At 44.7% G+C, this 23394-nt stretch overlaps 1 protein-coding gene across 8 annotated transcripts in view; it reads left to right on the forward strand.

Moving 5' to 3' along the window:
* Positions 1 to 9524: 9524 nt before the first annotated feature.
* The window catches only part of FUT10 (fucosyltransferase 10), a 120006-nt gene continuing 106136 nt past the window's right edge, over positions 9525 to 23394 (forward strand). For all 8 annotated transcript variants that reach the window (XR_012219942.1, XR_012219944.1, XR_012219943.1 and 5 more), the window contains exon 1: positions 9525 to 9692. The gene's annotated coding sequence lies outside the window, so the exon portion shown is untranslated. The remainder of the gene's footprint in view (positions 9693 to 23394) is intronic.

Here is a 23394-nt window from a genome sequence, read left to right on the forward strand (position 1 = left end):
TTGCCAATCTGTGATTCCCCACAGTCAGTCCAACATTTGGAAATTTTTGATGCAGGGGCTAAACAAGGGTGATTGGGGTGCCACCTCTAAGGATTGTACTGTGTGTGATGTTAAGGTGGAGGAAGAGTGTAGCACATGCTACTTTCTGAGCCACATCTTCAAAGAATACCATTATGCAGCTGCCAGAGAAAGAGTTGAGTAGCCCGTCCAGTAACAGATGTTACAAGTAAGATTTTTTAGCGTGCACTCTTGTCTAAAAGGCGAGGTGCAGGTGCAATGGACCAATCGGTCCCAATTCTAGAGCTATCTAATTCACCGCACACTCAAATGGATTACATGCAAGAAAGTGTCCATTTTATTATAAACAAAATATGGGAGCCAAACAAGAATATATAGTGAAGCGATATAAACAGACGTTTCGGCTCTGCCAGAGCCTTTTTCACTTTATCGCTTAATTCAGAGTCGGATAAGGTGCAGATGGAAGAGTAGAACTCCCCAAGAGAATGCCCAAAAAGGGGTGGCTGATGCTTTATAGTTTAGAGCGGCGCTCCCGTATACCGCCATTGCAGCCAGGCATGGGAGCGCCGCTCTAAACTATAAAGCATCAGCCACCCCTTTTTGGGCATTCTCTTGGGGAGTTCTACTCTTCCATCTGCACCTTATCCGACTCTGAATTAAGCGATAAAGTGAAAAAGGCTCTGGCAGAACCGAAATGTCTGTTTATATCGCTTCACTATATATTCTTGTTTGGCTCCCATATTTTGTTTATAATAAAATGGACACTTTCTTGCATGTAATCCATTTGAGTGTGCGGTGAATTAGATTGCTCCAGTAACAGATGTTGTCAGTGGTCTTTAGATAGGACGAGACTGTGTTTGTTCATTTGAGCTTTCATTAACATTAACACCTAACCCACGTACACATTGAATTCAAAGCATATTCCCCTTTCCACCACAACATCGCTTTTTCCCACTCATGTTGTAAGTAGCATTCTCCTCTTGTAACTTGCTGTTTCACAACCCTAGACCCACAGGTGTCAGTCATCTGTCACTAAATGAACAATCAATATTTATTTTCTTAGTGTGCTTGAACAACACTGTTATACATAACTATTTTTAAGTAGAAATCTGTCCTTCTGATTTTCCACTGAAACATAGTTTTATCACAAACAATTTGGAGTAGTGAACTGGCCCTCCAGACTGCAATATTAGTCCTAATGATTTTTAAGTGGAAATCTGGCCTTTTGATTTGCTGCAGAAACACAGTTTTATGACAAATGATTTGGAGTAGCTAATTGGGCATCGTGGCTGCACCACAATGTAAGGCCATCGAGTTTTACGTGGAAATCTGGCCTTCTGATTTGCTGATTTGCCGCTGAAACACAGGTTTAGCACAAGCAATTTGCAGTAGCAAATGGGGCTTCCAAAGACTGCCACACAGTTTTTGCACAATCTACTTTGATACTGGAAGATTGATTTCACACAGGACAGGAACCTATCTATTAAACTGACTAGTTCACTTTCAGCACCAGCTCTAGCGCAGGAGCGACTTCTCTACACTGTGATACTGAGCAAATGTCACCAGCAAAACAAGATGTCCGCTTTTTATATGGCTAGGGACATGTGACTTTGGCAGCCAATCACAGAAGACCTTGTATCATGACGTATCATGACATTGTGGATGGTTTCTATGCCCAGATTGGTTGCCAGAATTAACACACATAAAGTTAAGGGAAAAAAAACACTGCTGTATTCTCTTCCCATGCTCCTCTAACCTCTCCAGACCCCCAGCCCTCATCAAACACCCCCCTCCCTCATTCTTCATACCGCACCACCATCCTATCCAAGGTAATAACAAAAGCATTAGTGGAAAAGCGATGATTTACTGAACTGTGACTGAATTTTGCCGACTTTGAGTAAAAATGCTTGTGAAAGCAACACTAATCCGTTTGTGCCACATTTTAGATTGCCAATCATTTTCCGAATACGTTCGCTCATCTCTACTCTTTACTCCCACTGTTTACACATTAAACGCTCCTAGGATCCAGGTAATGGCCCCTGTGGCTCTAATCATGAATTATATCCATTAGATTCCTTCCTTTTTTTGGGGCTGTGGATGATAGCAATCCTAATAAGTATGCAGCTCTTATGACCTCAGCAATGGCCATGGTTATTTACTGATGGCTGCTAGGATATAGTAGGTGCTTTTAGACCACATAGTAGTGTAGGGAAGGTGACCTGACGGACGGACTGACTGGTCAGATTTCAAAAGGGAAAACAGCTAGGAAAGTGTAGGTGACGTGCAGTACCTTGAACTGACATTAGAGGGCAGGGAGGAGTGGGAGCATAGGACTTGACATCAGCTTAGGGCTAAGAAACCGTTGGTCATGGGGGGTGGAGTTATAGGGAACCAGGAAAGCTATAAATTTGACAGGAGGGTTCCAGAAAGTTCCAGTCCCCAGCGGGAGCTCAAGTGATGAGGAGACAGTGACAGTTGCTGCACTGTGAGGAAAACCCAACCAGGGGGACTGAGGAGAAAGGAAGTCGGGGGGTGGTCCTGACACGAAGTACCGCAGTATAGACGAGGCTCCGGATGTGGGACACCGTATTGGAATGACGCTTGACCAGTAACATTACTGTTGGTGTATAGGCCTAAGGCAGCCATAGTGACGGAGCTGTCAGAGCATCACTGAATGTAAAGGGAACGGTACATAAATATACGTCCCTGGAGTAAGTGTGTCACCCTGTGTTCTGTAACCGGAGGACTGTGAAGGAAATTGCTGTGTGCTGTGAGGCCGTCTGGCGGACGGCGAGAGAAAGAATAAACTTGGATCTGTTGCACCCGAAACTTGCCTCTAGCTTGTGTCTGTACGTCTCTGCGCGGTATACAGAGGGACCACCCCCCAGCCCGCCCCACGACTCTAAAGTAGTAATAGTGTCTTTCGCCTTTTTTGCACATTCATTTGGCGGTAGTAGCCATAATTATTTATTAAGCTTACCAGCACACATTTGCCTGTCTAATGAGTTTCATCTTAGGGGGCACATTTCATGATTTGTAGTCATATGGCCCAGAGCCATACAGCAAACTTCATATTAATGGGAGTCGTGTGTTCTTCTTTTTCTTGTACTTCTTTTGTAAACATAAAAGTCTTTTTTACCTTTTATACGTGAACTAATAAAAGAGATTTTACCATTGAAATGCTCTGTTGTTGATTTTGGCCTTAAAGTAGTAGCAGGATCTAGTGTTCTCGTTGTGGTGCACTATGTTGTAAATCTGATTGAAGTTTTTCCTGGCTCTCAACTTTTTCCAGGATGCCTCATTATACTTCCAGAGATGCCCGTATCTATTTTTAGAGTATTCCTTATAGAGCAAGAGATGCCCACATACATTGCTAAATATCCTCAGACCTGTTTTCATACTGATCAATGCTAGTGATACCCCAACATTTTGAATAGGGATGTCAATCTTAGCCAAAACAGAGGGAAAAGCCCTTTCTTTCTATGTAACTATCCTTCTACACTGTGTACTCCTGTTAACTGGTATACGTTTTTAAAAGTAAACCATTTCCCAGCAAAATATTTCAGGATTTTTTTTTTAAATATGTTTTTGTTAATACTGCATTGGCTATAGCGTAAAAATATTTAATAGTTCTTTCAAATGCCAGAGGGCATCTATATGGATTCGTTCTCAGGGAATTTTTCTTTTATATAATTCTCTATTTCTATTCTATTTTAAGCGATTTAAAGACTTGTTTATGTTTTCCATTAAGTTAGACGGCTCAACTCTCTACAACACCTTAGATATATATACACGTAATGGCATTTGGTGCCTCAGGATACGATTTAATAAAGTTTGGAAGTCTATGAAACATGACATTCTAGAGTGATATCCATAATAATTCACCATAAAAATCTTTCCTCTGCTAATAGAGGCACTATAATACTGCTTGGAGAAGGCGACCTGTAAATTGCTTTAAAAGCAGTATACGCAAAATAAAAGTGTGCCATTCAGGGAATTCCACTCGTCTCCCATGAGTGGTCATTACATTTATATTGATGTAATAGATCCACTCAGCTTTCATTATGGGAGTGGGCAGCAATCTGCAGGAACTTAATGGAATTGTCCTTTGGCATTATTTTGGAATAATATGTTCTAGGGTTTTGGCTTTATGTGATTGTTATTGACTGATTGAATTACTTATAGATTTCTTCTTTTCACACAGTATATTCCCTCTGGTAAAGTCATGGTAACTATTACTTTATTGCTCTTAAATAAAGTTTTCTTATTTTTATAAAGAAACTTTTTAAACCTTATTCTGATTTCTATATGCGTATGCTAATGTATATAACAATGGGTATATACGAGGGGTCCTCAAACTTTTTTAACAGGGGGCCAGATCACGGTCCCTCGAACCATTGGAGGGCTGGAATATAGTTTGAAAAAAACTATGAACAAATTCCTATGCACACTGCACATATCTTATTTTGAAGTAATAAAACAAAATAAGAACAAATACAATATTTAAAATGAAGAAGTAAAGTTAAATCATCAAACTTGCTGATTTTTTGAGTTCTTTGAATATCCTACACTTCAAGTCAATTTTTTCTCTTTCTTGATATCATTGTTTCCTATGGATTCAAAATTGCTATTAGTAAAATACCAACATATATATAGCGCTACAAAAACAATATACCAGCAATAAAATTGCCAACACAGAGACATACAGACTACACAGCGCATCAATGCAGCCTGATCAGTGCCCATCAATGCAGTCTGATCAGTGCTCATCATTGCAAATGGCCTTTTTGGGGTTATTGGCAGTCTTTAAAAAACAACCAATAATGAAAATAACTTGGCACTCAACTTCTAGTATTCATGAGACTGGAGAAGAATTTTATTTAGGCAGTCCGCAAAACGTTTCGGCCAACAACATGGCCTTCGTCAGTCCGACTGCTTAAGATGATTAGGTAGGGCGGTGTTGTTGGCCGAAACGTTTTGCGGACTGCCTAAATAAAATTCTTCTCCAATCTCATGAATACTAGAAGTTGAGTGCCAAGTTATTTTCATTATTGCTTCTTGGTTTGGGTAACCTACTTGTGCACCCTGCAGTAGTGCCACGCTATACTTTAAAAAACAACCAGACTCAGGAAGACCTAACAGTTCTACTGGCAACTTCTGTCATGTTGGTGTTACAGGGAATGATTGTCCACATTCTGTCTGCAGCCACCACACTTCTTCTTCCTGCCTGTTTAGGTGCTACGCCTCCCTCCCCATGTGTGTTGCTGTCTTCGCTCTGTTTGTCCTCCTGCCAGGTGGGTCAGTTACTATATCTTTCACCACCCCCTCTTCCACTTCCGCATCCTGGCCCTCCTACTGACTTTCTGGCAATTGTGTCCCATCGTCCACCACTTGGCTGCTCAAATATTTGGGCATTGCTACATGATCTCCTCTTGCCCAAGCGAGAGGCTCAAAACTATAAAAGGAAAAGTGAACAGCATTTTGGAGTGTCCAAGTGTGGGATCAGTTGTCTCCGGGCATTCGACATGGTGGGAGGAAGGAGGATCAGGCTGAGGAATATGCAGTCCAGACTCACGGCTACTGAGACTTGACCGTCTGGAAGACAGGGTGGTGGTGGTAGTGGCAAAGTGACTGGAAGCATTATCCGCTATCAAACCAACAACCTTTTGACACTACTCTGGGTTCAATAGTGGTGTGCTGCGGTCCCCTAGTAATTGGGACTGGAAGGTCGGGTGAGAAGATGTGGGTGTTTGCTGTGGCACAGTTTCAGCTTGCGCATGGCCTCGGCCTCTGCATGCGCCATCACGTCCAGTTCCCCGTCCCTTGCCACGCACCTTGCCCATTTTAAATGGAGGACAATATTTTCCATGTTCACACCAAATGGCTGAATTTGGAGCAAACTTATATGTGATCCATGTGACGGAAATCCAGTTTTAAATACCCAGCCTGTAGGTAACTATTTTTAACAGCAAACTGGTGTTAATAACTTTGCTAACACACTGCAACAAAAATTAAATGGAGACCAGAAATGGCAGAATTTTAAGCGCACTTATATGTGATCTGTGTGACGGACAAATCACAGTTTTAAATAGCTGTAGGTACAACATTTTAATGGAGGCCAGAAATGGCAGAATATTGAGTGCACTTATATGTGATCTGTGTGACGGACAAACCACAGTTTTAAATAGATGGATTTTTAGCACTGTAATATGGAAAGGATCTGGCTGTATTCTGCAGTGCCAACAAGCAAATCGAGCAAAAAACAGTGTTCTCTGGATTGCTTTTTAAGCAAATAATCAGGATTAAGATCCCCCCAAAAATATTCCTGGCCCCTGATACCTGGAGCTATGTCTACAAATATCTGTAAAAGCAGCAGCATCAGACAGAACTGGAATGGACCCTCTTGCAATATGCACTGCAGTCAGTCACATACACTGCCTGCCTGCCTGCCTAGCACTGATATCTATGCAGCTTGATTAGTCATCAGAAGGACTGTTAGTTGAGATGTATATGTGTGTGTATAATATATTGTGGTATACCTACACTAAGAAACAAGCAGATCTCTCCCTAACGCAGTAGCACCTCTCCCTACACTGCCTGATTCCAGAGTAGACTGTGACGAGCATGGCGGTGCCAGGTCTGATACAGACCTTATGATGCTGTGTGGCCAGCCAATTACAGTAATGCCACAACTAACATAGCTACGGCATTACAGTGTGTGGCAGACAATCCTTGCATGTTCATTGGCTGCCTAAAGAGCGCCAAACATGCAGGGAGAGAACCTGAGCTTCCGACGAACAACCCCGGAAATATTCGGTAAGTTTCGAGCATCTCGAGTAGTGAGATTCTCGGGCGAGTACTGAGTAGTGGCGAGCATGCTTCTGGGAAGATAGTATGTAATCAATTAGGGACCCTATATCATCGAGATAGCAATTTATATCCAGCTTCATCGAAGCGGGATCAGATGATTTGTGCATTAGAGTAAAAATATGCTGCTCCTTGGCCATTGATAGCATGAGGCCCAGATCATTCTCACATTGGATCTGAAAATGGATGTTAGTTTGGTCTTAGGACTGGATCAGTAGAGAGTATGAAAAGGAGAATGCATGTCGTAGTGACCCTGTGTTCGAGCAAGCTGTTTTGAAAATTGTCTTGTTGTTATTGTAAAACTGCCTAGAACGAAGAGAGTGTAGAAAGTGAGAAAGCTGTCTGACTCCCAGATTCCCAGTGGGGAGGTGGCAGAGAGGCCAAGAAGGTGTTCACTCGAGGGCCAAGTATGTACAGCTCCAAAGTGGGATACTCTAAAACAACCATTCTTTAGCCAACAGAGAAATCCCTGGTCCTCCAAGCCCGGGGGAAAAAGTGAATTGCCCAAAATAGGATACATTGAGGAGTATTGCAGTAAGATTTGAGAGCTGACTGTAGGGTGAATGCAGCAGGCAAGGATAGCACCAATCGTGAGATGTATTTTACGTTCCTTAACCACAGCCAGGTCCCTCCAAGGGGTAGCAATTAGAGCAATATTTATAAAGCCTTTCTCGATCTCAACCCCACATCTGTGATTTTAACAAAAGTCTGTATAGATTCATTCTACTCAATATATCTGCGTGTTACAACAAATATTGGGCAGCACATGAACATTTCACACAAATATGTCAATGCAGCGTAATTTAAGTTCACAAAAGCCTTTAAAAAAAATTCAAATTTTATCCAAAAAAAAATAATGTTTTTCATCTGTATTGTCATCTGTATGCAATCTGTATGGCATCCCTTTCTATACACCAGCATTAGAGATGAGTGAATTTCCTGAAATTTGCCGTTTCACATAGTTTTGATATTCAATTTGTGGTTCACAAAAAAAGCTTGTGCGGCACCATTTCCCACCCTGCTGAAGCATCAGAGAACAGGCTAAAGTCATTTTGCATTGCTGTTCAGGCTTCCCCATAAGGCCCTGCAGCTATGACATCTCACAGATTATCATACCTTGTGTAGGGTTGCCTGGGCCATCTGAGATCACTGGTTCCCAGTGAAGCAAACTTTTGTATGGCAATTACTTTCCATCATCAGATTCACTGGATAAGTCTCTCTCCTGTACAGTGTAGGCTTTTTGGTTAACGGGGTCCTCTTTTCCGTACTCCTGTAGAGTGTGTGCTCTTATTGTCAGCAGGGTCCTTTCTTTCTGTCTCATGTAGAGTGTAAGCTCTTATAATTAGCAGGATCCTCATTCTCATGCCTTCTCCTGTAGAGTATAAGCTCTTATGGTCGTTGGAGTACTTTCTCACCTATAGAGTGTAAGCTCTTGTGGTCAGTGGGGTTATTTCTCACTCTCTCACTTTTAAAGTGCAAGCTCTTATGATCAGCTGGATCCTCTCTCTCTTATCTTACCGACGTGTTTTTTTCAACAATTTACAAGCTTTCCAGTATTTAGATTTGAATGAATTTATATGCAGCAAATCTAATATTCAAGCAATTTGGCAAATTTGGCTATTTGAATTTCCAAAGATCGTCTCATCTCTATCCAACAGTGAATAGAATGAACAAGACCAAATACAGTTTCCTTTCTTGTTGTGTTTCTGTAGAAATCAGATGCTATATGGTTATCTGTAGAGATGAGCAACTTTGTCTTTTTTAGGGTCGAGTCGGGTTTCATGAAACCCGACTTTCTCAAAAGTCGAGTCGAACGAAATCGGCCGACTATTGGGAAAAGTCGAAGGTCCGACTAAAACACGAAACCCAATGCAAGTCAATGGGGAAGCAAAGTCGTCAGGGAGTGGAGGACAGTAAACACACCTACATGCCGGACCGCTTTTTTAAAGTGCGCGAAATCTCTCTCCCTCTCTCGTGCAAGTATTCTGGGAAATCCGACTTTGGCGCTCGTTTTGCCGACTGCATGGCCGACTTCACACTGTGGTCGGGTTTCGGTCGGCAAAACCCGACTTTGCCATAAGTCAGCGACTTATGAATCTGGTCGACCTGTTTCGCTCAACTCTAGTTATCTGTATTTTATCCATTTTTTTCTGCACCCATTGACTTAAAGAAGTGAGTTTCATATAACATACAGAAGAGAACAGTGCACTCTATGATTTTTTTTTTATTACTTTATTCTGGGGACATCTAAGCAGCCCTATTCAACCGAAAATACAGTTATATGAACATAGACTCACCGGATTTAAGGCTACATACTGCAAACACATTTGTGAGCTGAAATAAGTTTTTCCCAAAACTTGTTCATTAGATCTGTCACTTAATACTTATAAAAGGATCTTTTCCACAATAACATTTATTGTCCCTTTCTTCCTCATCAGAAATGCCATGAATTCTGTTTTTCTCCATTTCTCTCTTATAAAGCTCCTAGTTACAGCTTTCCAGAGCACAAGAAGTAAACTGAAAACTCTGGGTCTGATCCACTGTAATAGGAAGCAGACATTGAAAGGAAAACTAAAGAGCTGTAACTCCAGCCAGAGAGAATCCAGAGCAGGTTTTCTCTCTGCCTGCTGTCATTGTATTCCCAGATGCTGTGACTTCATCTAGCAAGCTGTGATCTGGATTCCTGTGAGTGAATGGGGCTCAGGGCATGAACATACTAGTCTCCAGCCTGGGAGAGAAGGATTCTTGCCAGAGTTTAGAGCTTGCTGAGCTGGGCCATGGAGGAAGTAGAGGCTGCAGGAAGGCTGGTTAGTAATGGAAGCATGCCTGCTCTTTTCATCCCCTTCACTCTCTGGATTTACTGTCACCCAGTTCTGCTGCAGCGGTTGTCAGTGTGACGTATTATTGATGTATGATTTTTGGATGTCAGACTGGTATATTGCTTCATGTTTACGTCACGAGGTAGAGTTTATAAATGATGTCTCAATGTGTCCATGTTACAGAGATCTGCTGCACACATCTGCGATTGCAAGGTATAGGACTGTGTAATAATAGTTAAGGACTGAAGGTGTTGGAATTGAATGAGTTCACCTATTTTATTTCTGACTAGCTGAAGAGCCCGGCGCTGCCCAGGCATAGTAACTAACTATGGTTAGTTATAACAAATTATAATGATTATATCTCTAAATATAAAACTGAATGTATGTGTATGTCTATGCGTGTATCACCAACCAATCACGAAGCATCTTTCGTTTCACCAGAGCTGTTTAAAAGAAGCTGAGCTGTGATTGGTTGCTATGAGCAACAGTTTTCTCACTCCACGACGACACCTCTGCTCTCTGCTGACAGTGACCAGGTGGGAGAAATCTAGCATCCCCGGGAACATAAGCTCCCAGCCATTGTCTGCCCCCCGAAAGGAGCAGAGAGCACATGACAGAAATGAATCACCCCCTCCCGTGCCCATATACCCATCACACATCCTCCATCCCATAGGCACATCTTCCCTCTTAAAGGGATCAATTGTATGGATTTCAGGGCAAATCCACTCAGCGCTCTGGTTCTGACCCCAGGCCTATCTTAAAGGGATCCCCGATATGGAAGTTAAGACCGTTCCACTCAGTGCTGTGGTTCTGACCCCAAGGTCTCTTAAAGGGATCATTGATATGGAAGTCAGGGCAAATCCATCCGGTGCTTTGGTTTTGAACCCAGGCCTCTCTTAAAGGGATCTGTTATGATTGGGTCACCAAGGAGGATAGCAGGCCCAGGCTAAGCCAGAGAAAACCAGAGAGGTTGGAAACTAAGCAGATTGCAGACCCCTGATCCTGTCCACACAACTAGCAGTAGCCATGGAGCGTAACTACGATGATCCTAGACGCCTCGGCACAGCCGGAGAGCTAACTAAGCCTAAAGCAAGAAAGGGGAAATCTAAACTGCCCTGAAACAGACCCCAAAGGAATAGATAGCACCCAAACATATATTGTCGGTGACACAAGATGAACACACAAACACAGGCAAAAAAATAGACTGAGCAAACAATGGGGCCCACACTAACTAGACAGGACAGGAAAGGAAAGACACTGTCTGCAATCATGCAAAAAACCCTGCAAAAAGTCCAACACATCTGATGCACAAAAAACACTGAAGTTGCACGACTTCGCCCGCACTATATCAGCACACTAGTATATTCTGAAAGCAAAGCAAAATGAGACCAATATAACAGGAAACAAAACAAACTGGCACATGCAGTAACATATGGGCGGTGATTCAGCACAGCCCCAGCTGGAGCTGGCTGACCCACACAAAGCAAAGATAGACAAAACCAGATCAAATGCAAACTGAATAGCAAATGAACCACTTAGCTGAACCATGCAGGGAAAGAGCAGGAGACATCAGACCTCAGAAGGCACAGCAAGAAAATCACCAGCAGGGATAGAGGGAGTCAGCTGTCTTAAATCCCAATCAGAAACCCCAGATCTCCAATCGTCTTCCTCATTATCAGGTGGCAAGCTTCTGTCAATCAGATCAGCTCCACTACCTCCAGTAACCACCAGAAGGAAGCCAGAGAGAGAACTCGCAACCCCTCTGTCAATTTGACCAGCTCCACTACCTTCAGTAATCACCAGAGGGAAGCCAGAGAGAGAATTTACAACAGGGATCCTCGGTATGGAAGTTAGGACCGTTCCACTCAGCACTGTTGTTCTGACCCCAGGACCTCTTAAAGGGATCATTGGTATGGAAGTTAGGACAATTCCACTCAGAGCTCTGGTTCTGATCCCAGGCCCCTCTTAAAGGGATCCCCGGTATGGAAGTGAGGGCAAATCCACTATGCGCTCTGATTCTGACCCCAGGCTCCTCTTAAAGGTATCCCCGGTATGGAAGTGAGGGCAAATCCACTCTGTGCTTTAGTACTGACCTCAGGCCTCTCTTAAAGGGATCTCCGTTATGGAAGTTATGGTAAATCCCTCAGCACTCTGATTCTCACCCCAGGCTTCTATTCAAGGGATCATTGGTATGCAAGTCAGGGCAAATCCACTCAGCGCTCTGGTTCTGATGCCAGGCCTCTCTTAAAGGGATCCCTGGTATGGATGTTAGGACCGTTCCACTCAGCGCTCTGGTTCTGACCCCAGGCTGACGGGATGATGTGGGATATTGGGGGTAGTAGTCCGATGGCTCTGGCTGACGAGATGATGTGGGATATTAGGGATAGTAGTCCAGCAGCTGTGACGGGATGATGTAGAATATTAGTGGTAGTTGTCTGTTGGCTCTGGCTGACGGGATGATGTGGGATATTAGGGGTAGTAGTCCGGTAGCATTGATGGGATGATGTGGGATATTGGTGGTAGTAGTCCGGTGGCTCTGGCTGATGGGATGATGTGAGATATTAGGGGTAGTAGTCCGGTGGCACTGGCTGACGGGACGATGTGGGATATTAAGGTTAGTAGTCCTGTAGCTCTGGCTGACGGGATGATGTGGGATATTATAGTGAATGTGGCTATGTGGAGTGGACGGGGCTATACACTCAGCTTTACATATATAGATATAATCATTACAATTTGTTATAACAAACCGTAGTTTGTTACTATGCCCAGGCAGCACCAGGCTCTTTACCTAGTCTATATATATAGCTGAGTGTATAGCCCGCCCACTCTGCGTAGCCACATTCACTATAATATCCCACATCATCCCATCAGCCAGAGCCACCAGCCTACTACACCTAATATCCCACATCATCCCGTCAACCAGAGCTACCGGACTACTACCCCTAATATCCCACATCATCCCATCAGCCAGAGCTACCGGACTACTAGCCCTAATATCCCACATCATCCTGTCAGAGCTACCGGCCTACTACTCCTAATATCCCACATCATCCCATCAGAGCCACCGGACTACTACCCCTAATATCCCACATCATCCCATCAGCAAGATCCACCAGATTACAACTAATATCCCACATCATCCCGTCAGAGCCACCAGATTACTACCACTGATATCCCACATCATCCCATCAGAGCCACCAGATTACTACCCCTAATATCACACATCATCCCGTCAGCCAGAGCCACCGGACTATTACCACTAATATCCCACATCATCCCGTCAGAGCCACCGGACTACTACCCCTAATATCCCACATCATCCCGTCAAAGCCACCGGACTACTACCCCTAATATCCCACATCATGCCGTCAGCCAGAGCCACTGGACAACTACCACTAATATCCCACATCATCCCATCACAGCCACCAAATTACTACCACTAATATCCCACATCATCCCAGCAGAGCCACCGGACTACTACCCCTAATATTCCACATCATTCTGTCAGAGCCACCGGACTACTACCCCTATTATACCACATCATCCCATCAGAGCCACCGGACTGCTACCCCTAATATCCCACATTATCCCGTCAGCCAGATCCACCAGATTACTACAACTAATATCCCACATCATCCCGTCAGAGCCACCAGATTACTACCACTGATATCCCACATCATCCCATCAGAGCCACCAGATTACTACCCCTAATATCACACATCATCCCGTCAGCCAGATCCACTGGACTATTACCACTAATATCCCACATCATCCCGTCAGAGCCACCAGACTACTACCCCTAATATCCCACATCGTCCCATCAGCCAGAGCCACTGGACTACTACCCCTAATATCCCACATCATTCCGTCAGCCTGGGGTCAGAACCAGAGCGTTGAGTGAAACAGTCCTAACTTCCATACCGGGGATTGCTTTAAGAAAGCACTGGCTTCAGAAGCAGAGCACTGAGGGGATTTGCCCTGACTTCCATACCAATGATCCCTTTAATAGAAGCTTGGGGTGAGAATCAGAGCGCTGAGGGATTTGCCCTAACTTCCATACAGGAGATCCCTTTAAGAGAGCCTGGGGTCAGTACCAGAGTATTTGAAGGCAATTGCCCTGACTTCCTTACTGGGGATCCCTTTAAGAGAGGCCTGACATTAGTACCAAAGCGCAGAGTGGATTTGCCTTCACTTCCGTAGCAGGGATCCCTTTAAGAGGGGCCTGGGGTCAGAACCAGAGTGCTTAGTGGAATTGGCCTAACTTCCATATCAATGATCCCTTTAAGAGACAGGAGCGCTCGCCAGGGCCGTGGGGTACTCGGTCCCGGGCCGCTTTTTAAAGGGTCAGTGTCACAGCAGCGGTGATCCGGTCCGTGGCCCTGGGAGTCCAGTAAAAGGGGAATATTTGCAAGGGATGAAAATAAAGAGTTTGCAATAAGTATTCATGATACCACCTGTGGTTTCTGGTCAGAGGTGACCAGCGCTGCAGTGCAGATCCTATGGGCCTGATGGTGGAATGCAGCAGAGTTGGAATAGCTCTCCACAGGCAGAGCTGTTGTCCCAAGGCAGCAGTTGTAATTACAGATGTTATGTTTGATGCTAGTGGATGTAGCAGTGCTGAGTGAGTGTTGAGGAAAGAATTAAGAGGACACAGCTAGGTGCAGTTCCAAAGCTTTACTCATAGTTCTGTCTGCAGTACATATGCCCGCTTGGTGCCGTGTCCTTCAGATGAGGGGCTCAGTCAACTCCCAGGCAGATGGAGAACACCTTTCCAGCACTCACTTCAGTATATGCCTTTCCTGGCCGTCTCACTGTGTTGCTTTCTCGCCTCTTCCTACACAACACCTCACAGTCAGTGTCCCAGGCCTTATTGGATAACGTGCTCAGTTCGTTTTCTTGCTCCCTTTTGGCTGCCTTTCCGGATAACTGTGGTTAGTGACTGTGGCCCCTAAAGTTGCCACAGCTGTCAGCTTACTAGCTGAGTCCTGTTGTCCACTCTTCTAGGCTAGGGGCTGAGACCCTTCTGCGACCTGATACCTCTACCTGATGGCAGTCAGCGTAGAACGAGCCCCACGGGTGGCCTCTACCAGCGGGGGTGTCTCTGGGATCCCTTCCTTCTACAGGGAGCTTCCGTCTATCTCAATTCCTTCCAGCAGCTCCTCCCAACCAGGAGCTGCTCCTAATACATCTTTCCACTTCTCCCCCTAAGGGAGAACTGTCCTAACTTCCTTCTATTCTCCCGCTCTATCCCTCAAGCTTCACTCAACTCCACCTTACCTGGGTAGTGGGATACTACACCTCTGGATGACGTTCAGTATCTCTGTGGCGACTGAACCCCCAGGGGCACCACAGGACCCTGGGGTCAGAACCACAGCGCTGAGTGGAACAGTCCTAATTTCCATACCGGGGATCCTTTTAAAAGAGGCCTGGGGTCAAAACCAAAGTGCTGGATGGATTTGCCCTAACTTCCATACCAATGACCCCTTTAATAGAAGCCTGGGGTCAGAATCAGAGCAGTGAGGGATTTGCCCTAACTTCCATACCGGAGATTCCTTTAAGAGGGAAGATGTGCCTATGGGATGGAGGAAGTGTGATGGGTATATGGGCAAGGGAGGGGGTGATTCATTTCTTTCATGTGCTTTCTGCTCCTTTCTGGGGGGCAGACAATGGCTGGGAACTTATGTTCCCAGGGATGCTAGATTTCTCCCACCCGGTCAGTGTCTGCTGAGGTATTGTCGTGAAGTGGGAAAACTGTTGCTCATAGCAACCAATAACAGCTTAGCTTCTTTTAAACAGCTCTGGTGAAATGAAAGATGCGTAGTGATTGGTTGGTCATATGGGTCGCCCTCCCAGGGCTGCGGGGTTACTCGGTAGCGGGCCGGTCTCAGCGGGTGGTGTGTCACAGCAGCGGTGACCCGGTCCGTGGCCCTGGGCGCCCAAGTAATGGTGGGATAATGCTTATGGTGTAATGTAGTTAATGGAATAGTTCGTGACGTGACCTGTGGTGTTCGGCAAGTGGGATGTTAGGCTGACGCTGCAGACAGATCCTCTGGGACAGATGGTTTGGTGCAACAGTGATGTTATAGCCCTCCACAGGCAGGGCTGTTGTCCCAGGGCAGAATAGGTGAAGTGACAGTTAGATGGTGTAGTGTCCGGCACAGGGGATGCAGCAGTGCCAAGCAGGCGGACGCAGGAAGGAATGGAGGACACCAGGGCATGTAGTTCCAAAGCTTTACTCACAGTCTGTAGTGCCCGCTTCCATGCCGTGTCCTCCGGGTCAGGGACTCAGTCAACCTCCAGGCAAGATGGAATGCTCCCTTCCAACACTCTGCCAACTTATGTACCTTTTCTGAACGTCTCCTCTATAGCACCTTTAAGTGTGAAGATCTCCTAGTACTGAGTTACACTGGAGTTCCTCCTATCAGATGTTCCCAAGAACTCTACTTGTACGGCAGACAGCTGTAGCCTGCTTTGGGGACTCCTTACTCCTGATTCCCGGCTCTCTATCCGTGTTGCTGTTGTGCCCCCAAGTCTTAGATGGGAGTAGTGCATTTACAGCCCACTACTCCACCGGTGTCTGCTGCAGAACCATTAGTGTCCATACAACCTCGGGGACCGGGCCCCGGCCTTGCACTTAGAACTTCTAGGCAGGGTTCTCTCCTAACCCACTTCCTCTGTGTTCCCTTTTCTCCTACGTTCCGTACTTGTCTTTCTCTCTTATGGAAGCTCAGGCTTCAGTTCAATGTCTTTCTCTTTCTTTCCTTTCCCGTGCCAGCAGACCCGGGTCACTCAGGCCTGCTGCAGCACTCCTTCCTTCATCCCTCTTCCAGGGATCTCCACTCCACTCCAAGTGGCTTCCTCTCTCAGACTCTCCTTCAGACTGACCTCCAGACTGACCTGTAATCCTAAACCTTCCCACTCTTTTATGTATTCTCAACTCCACCCACCTCCCAGCATGTTTAGTGTTCCGAGCAGGGAACCACCAAAGGTGCTCTGCTTCTCTCTAAGCAAGGAGCCGCAATGTGGTTTTGTTGAACTACTCTATTGTGTGGGGTGCGAGTGTTGGAGTGTGGGTAGGAGTTCCCACCTTACCTTGATGGTGGGGCACCACACCTTAGGAGAAGGTGCAGTACCTCTGTGGCGACTGAGCCTCAGGGGTGCCACACATACACACATACATTCAATTTTATATATATAGATGGATTAAATGTTTGCAAAATTACTTTCACATTATTTGTGTATTATGACATCGATCTTGAGAATTTCTCTACAAGACCTCCATGAATTATATAGTATATGCATACACCTTCTTATGCCCCTTCTCCCTTCTTCTTCCCCCTTCCCTCTGTTTTGGAATACAAGTGGGTTGTTTTATATAGGTAACTATGGGCTTCCCGTTGCCATAGTGATGAGGCCATAGCCAGGTTTGGCTAACATCTATGGGCATGCGCTGCACCTGATGTCTCCTGTATAGTGGTCATGTGACATCTTCCTGGGTGACATGGATAGGTTTTACCTTGCAATATACATTGACTGCACATGCGCTGTGCCCGCGTGTTGCCTGGGTTGTGGTCATGTGACTGATTCCCTGATGATGTGGCATCCTTGCATATCCTGTTCAAACTACTAACACTGATCTACCAAGCCATCCATAATCTTTCTCATCCATATATCTCTGAAATAATTTCCTGATATCTTCCAACATGCAATCTCCGGTCTCTTCCTCCCTTCCACATTCATACGTTCCTCATCTAATTGCCTCCAAGACTTGTCTCAAGTGTCCCCCATACTCTGGATTTCTGTGTCTCAACTCATTTGATGGAACTTAAAAAACCCACCTCTACAAGAAACATGGCCTGCAATGACCCCGCTGCCACCTCACTAACATTGGAGCTCCCACAAAACCCCTTACCCAACTGTCTCTTTCCCCATTATTCTGTAGACTGTAAACCCACAAGGGCAGGGCCATTTCCTTTCTTCACTTGTTTGTCACTGTTAGTTTGTTTACTGTATTTTATATTTTTATATTGAATGAAACTCCTGCTCTAAAAATCAATAATAATAATAATAATAATAATAATAATAATAATCTTTATTTATATAGCGCCAACATATTCCGCAGCGCTTTACAGTTGAACAGTTTCAAACACAACAGTCATAAGTAACAACGTTAACAATACAATAATTAAAGCGAAATAAGACGACCCTGCTCGTGGAGCTTACAATCTACAATGAGGTGGGGGGGATACAAAGCACAGGTTTGTATTTACAATGATGTATTTACAATGACGGTCCAGCCATCTTCAGGGGGTGGGGGTTAGATGGAGATAGTGAATGGGCTACACACACACACAAACATGACTTTGATTACTGAATGTGATAGGCCGCTCTGAACAAATGTGTTTTGAGCGAGCGCCTAAAACTATGCAAATTGTGGATGGTCCTAATATTTTGGGGTAGAGCATTCCAGAGGATTGGCGCAGCACGGGAGAAGTCTTGGAGTCGGGAGTGGGAGGTACGGATTAGGGCAGAGGTTAGTCGATAATAATAATAATGCCACCTGTTTTGGAGGTGTAAATAGGCCCCTGTGTGAATGCACAGGTTGCACCAAAGAAAAAAACTGTACATACTGAGTTCTCCAAAGTGATTCATGCTTTTTCTGAGACCACTGTCTGCGCTGGATAATAGATGAGGATCTTGAATGCGGTGCCTGTTTTAATACAATGTTTTTTTTAAAAAAGGTATTCTTAATTAGATCATTCAACAATTTTTATAAATTAAGTTATGGGAATAACACTTTACAGTAAGCTTTATTATTATTGAAATGAAGAATACATACCAATTATTTGGAAGAGATTCTACTCAAACATGCTGAAAATTCTCAAGAATATTAAAGGGATCCTGACAGCTTATACATTCTGCCCAATCTATGAGCAGCACGGTCCCAGCCATATATGTTTAACTCATAAACACTGTGGCATTTCAGAGAAAAACATTGGTTAATAGCAGCCAGGGAGACTTGTTGCAAAGTTGGATCCCTGGCGGTTTCTCGTGAAGTTATCTGAAATTTTATGAAAATTAAAAGAATTTGCAATTTGAAATTTTTGAATGCTTATATATAGGAATGAGCGAACGTGCTTGGTGATACTCGGTTATCATTTGAGTATCAAGGGGGCTCGAATATGCTTGTTACTTAGCAAGCAGTGGGCGTTGCTCGATGCAAAACTCGAATCCCCACTTCCCATCTTAGGTGGCTGTTATGCAGCCAATAAGCATGTGGAGATTGTCTGTGAATCACTGTAATGCCGTAGCCATCTTACTGTGATTGGCTGGCGTCTGTCATCATCAGGGATTATAAAAGGACAGGCCCCGCTGGCTCGGCACATTGACGGCATTGCACAGCTCTGAGACACTTTGTAATAGAGGCAGAGAGTGCTTGTTTAGGTCCATGTGCCCAGTATAACAAATCAGAGGCCTGTAGTGTTAATACTGGTACTGAACCTAAGCCATCATACGAACAGCCCTTCTAAGGCTGGGGTCACACTAACCGACGCAAAATACGGTCCGTAGTTTACAGGCGTAATACGGATGAATGACCCCTAAACAGTGCTCCGTATGTCATCCGTAAGCAAGGTGTGGTTGCGTATTTTGCGCATGTCTGCATCCATATGTTATCCGTATGGCATCCGTATGCAATCTGTATGGCGAGATTTTCTTGCCGCCTTGCAAAATGGACATATAATGGAGCCCTATGACAGGGTTTCTAACAGAAACGAAATAATAGATATAGACACATAGAATGCATATATATATATATATATATATATATATATATATATACACACACACACACAAGTCATTGAGATAAACATATATAATATATATATTTCACAGAGTTCTTCATAGCAGAATACAGAATAGCCGCTAATTAAATTGCCGGCTTCTATCAAATCATTCCCCAACCCGACATGAAATGACACATGGTTTACATTCAGTAAAGCATTTCATTTCATGTTTTTTTATATGTCCCTGACTAATAATTAGATGAGGGTTTGTGTGCAAAATTTTGGAGTTGTAGTTGTTATTTTAAGGGGTTAATTCGTTGTTAAACAATGCGTGGGCTTCCCATTGCCCTGTAGCGGTGGCGAATGGGTTAATCTAACAAAGGGTTAATGTCACCTTACAATCGAATGGTGACATTAACCCTTTGTTAGATTAACCCTCTCGCCACCAATATAGGGAAATGGGAAGCCCACGCATTGTTTAACCCCTTCACGACCTATGACGCCTACGTAGGCGTCATGAAAAGCAGTGCCCAAACGACCTATGACTCCTACGTAGGCGTCATGCTATAAATAGCTCCCCTGCGGGTCGGGTGACCGGGGTCACTGAAAGGTCACCCGACCCGCACACAAAGGACCCTTCAGAGTTAACACCTGGGGGTGTGGCTTAGCCCCCACGTGCCTACGATCGCTCTGATTGGCAGTTCAAAGTGAAACTGCCAATCAGAGCGATTGTAATATTTACCAATGAAAATTGGTGAAATATTACAATCCAGCCATGGCCGATGCTGAAATAGCATTGGACATGGCTGGACACCGAGACCCGACCCCCCCCACACCGACTGACGGCATCGATCGGCAGCCGCCACCGTCTGACGGCACCGATCGGCAGCCGCCGTCATAATCTGCCCCCCCGCCTTCCCTCCGCCCCCCCAGCCCTCCGATCACCCCTCCGATCACCCACTCTCACCCTCCTTTGTGCCTCCGACCTCCCGCTATCCGTCCCGGTGTCCCGGCGTCCAGTGTCATGGGCGCCGCCATCTTGCAAGATGGCGGGCGCATGCGCAGTGCGCCGAATCGAATCTGCAACGCTGCAGATTCATTCATTTGTTTTGATCACTATGATAAACTTTCATAGTGATCAAAATAAAAAAAAAGTAAATCACCGCCCCCCTTATCACCCCCATAGGTAGGGACAAATAATAAAATAATTTTTTTTTTTTTTTCCATTAAGGTTAGGTCCAGGGCTAGGGTTAGGGTTAGGGCTAGGGCTAGGGTTAGGGCTATGGTTAGGGCTAGGGTTAGGGCTAGGGTTAGGGCTAGGGTTAGGGCTAGGGTTAGAAATAGGGTTAGGGTTGGACTAAGGGTTAGGGTTGGACTAAGGGTTAGGGTTGAACTTAGGGTTAGGGTTGAACTTAGGGTTAGGGTTGAACTTAGGGTTAGGGTTGGACTTAGGGTTAGGGTTGGAATTGGGATTAGGGTTGGGTTGGGGATGGGATTACGGTTAGGCTTGTGGTTAGGGTTAGAGTTGGGATTTCGTTAGGGGTGTGTTGGGATTAGGGTTGTGGTTAGGGCTATGATTAGGGTTGGGATTAGGGTTAGGGGTGTGTTGGGGTTAGGGATGGAGATAGAATTGAGGGGTTTCCACTGTTTAGGCATGTCAGGGGGTCTCCAAATGCGACATGGAGCCACCATTTATTCCAGCCAATTTTGCGTTCAAAAAGTCAAACGGTGCTCCCTCCATTTCGAGCCCCGACGTGTGCCCAAACAGTGGTGTACCCCCACTTATGGGATATCAGGGTACTCAGGAAAAATTGCACAACAACTTTGGGGGTCTAATTTCTCCTGTTACCCTTGGGAAAATAAAAAAATGGGGGCTAAAATAATTATTTTTGTGGAAAAAAAAGATTTTTTATTTTCACGGTTCTGCGTTATAAACTTCTGTGAAGCACTTGGGGGTTCAACGTGCTCACCACACATCTAGATAAGTTCCTTGGGGGGTCTAGTTTCCAAAATGGGGTCATTTGTGGGGGGTTTGCACTGTTTAGGTACATCAGGGGCTCTGCAAACGTAACATGACGCCCACAGACCATTCCATCAAGTCGGCATTTCAAAACGTCACTACTTCCATTCCGAGCCCCAACGTGTCCCTGAACAGTGGTCCCCCCCATATATGGGGTACCAGCGTACTCAGGACAAACTGGACAACAACTTTTGGGGTCCAATTTATCCTGTTACCCTTGTGAAAATAAAAAATAGTGGACTAAAAATCATTTTTTGTGGAAAAAAATATATTTTTTTATTTTCACGGCTCTGCGTTATAAACTTCTGTGAAGCCCTTCAGGGTTCAAAGTGCTAACCACACATCTATGTTAGTTCCTTGGGTGATCTAGTTTCCAAAATGGGGTCATTTGGGGGGGGTTTGCACTGTTTAGGTACATCAGGGGCTCTGCAAACGTAACATGACGCCCACAGACCATTCCATCAAGTCGGCATTTCAAAACGTCACTACTTCCCTTCTGAGCCCCAACGTGTGCCCAAACAGTGGTCCCCCCCACATATGTAGTACCAGCGTACTCAGGACAAGCTGGACAACAACTTTTGGGGTCCAATTTATCCTGTTACCTTTGTGAAAATAAAAAATAGCAGGCTAAAAATTTATTTTTTGAGGGAAAAAAAATATTTTTATTTTAACGGCTCTGCGTTATAAAATTCTGTGTAGCACCTGGGGGTTCAAAGTGCTCACTATGCATCTAGATAAGTTCCTTAGGGGGTCTAGTTTCCAAAATGGTGTCATTTGTGGGGGAGCTCCAAAGTTTACACACACAGGGGCTCTGCAAACACAGCATGGTGTCCGCTAATGATTGGAGCTAATTTTCCATTCAAAAAGTCAAATGACGCTCCTTCCCTTCTGAGCCATGCCGTGCCCTCAAACAGTGGTTTCCCCCCACATATGGGGTACCAGTGTACTCAGGACAAACTGGACAACAACTTTTGGGGTCCAATTTATCCTGTTACCCTTGGGAAAATAAAAAATAGCGGGCTAAAAAATCATTTTTGAGGAAAAAAATTTTTTTTTTTATTTTCATGGCTCTGCATTTCTAAACTTCTGTGAAGCACTTGGGGATTCAGAGTGCTCTGCTCACTACACATCTAGATAAGCTCCTTGGGGGTTCTAGTTTCCAAAATGGGGTCACTTGTGTGGGTTTCTACTGTTTAGGCACACAGGGGCTCTGCAAACGCAACATGACGCCCGCAAAACATTCCATCAAAGTCTGCACTCCAAAATGGCGCTCCTTGCCTTCTGAGCTCTCCCGTGCTCCCAAACAGTGGTTCCCCCCCACATATGGGGTATCATTGTACTCAGGACAAATTGCACTACAACTTTTGTGGTTCAATTTCTCCTGTTAGCCTTGTGAAAATAAAAAATAGCGGGCTAAAAAATCATTTTTGAGCAAAAAAAAATTATTTTTTATTTTCACTGCTCTGCGTTATAAACTTCTGTGAAGCACTTGGGGGTTCAAAGTGCTCACCACACATCTAGATAAGTTCCTTCGGGGGTCTAGTTTCCAAAATGGGGTCACTTGTGGGGGAGCTCCAATGTTTAGGCACACAGGGGCTCTCCAAATGTGACATGGTGTCCGCTAACGATTGGAGCTAATTTTCCAATCAAAAAGTCATATGGCGCTCCTTCCCTTCCGGGCCCTGCGGTGCGCCCAAACAGTGGTTTATGACCACATATGAGGTATCGGTGCACTCAGGAGAAATTGCCCAACAAATTTTAGGATCCATTTTATCTTGTTGCCCATGTGAAAATGAAAAAACTGAGGCTAAATAAAATTTTTGTGAAAAAAAAAGTACTTTTTTTTTTTACAGATCAATTTGTGAAGCACCTGGGGGTTCAAAGT

Source organism: Dendrobates tinctorius, unplaced genomic scaffold, assembly GCF_039654945.1.
Source record: "Dendrobates tinctorius isolate UK_male_01 unplaced genomic scaffold, ASM3965494v1 ptg000011l, whole genome shotgun sequence".
Taxonomy (NCBI): domain Eukaryota; kingdom Metazoa; phylum Chordata; class Amphibia; order Anura; family Dendrobatidae; genus Dendrobates; species Dendrobates tinctorius.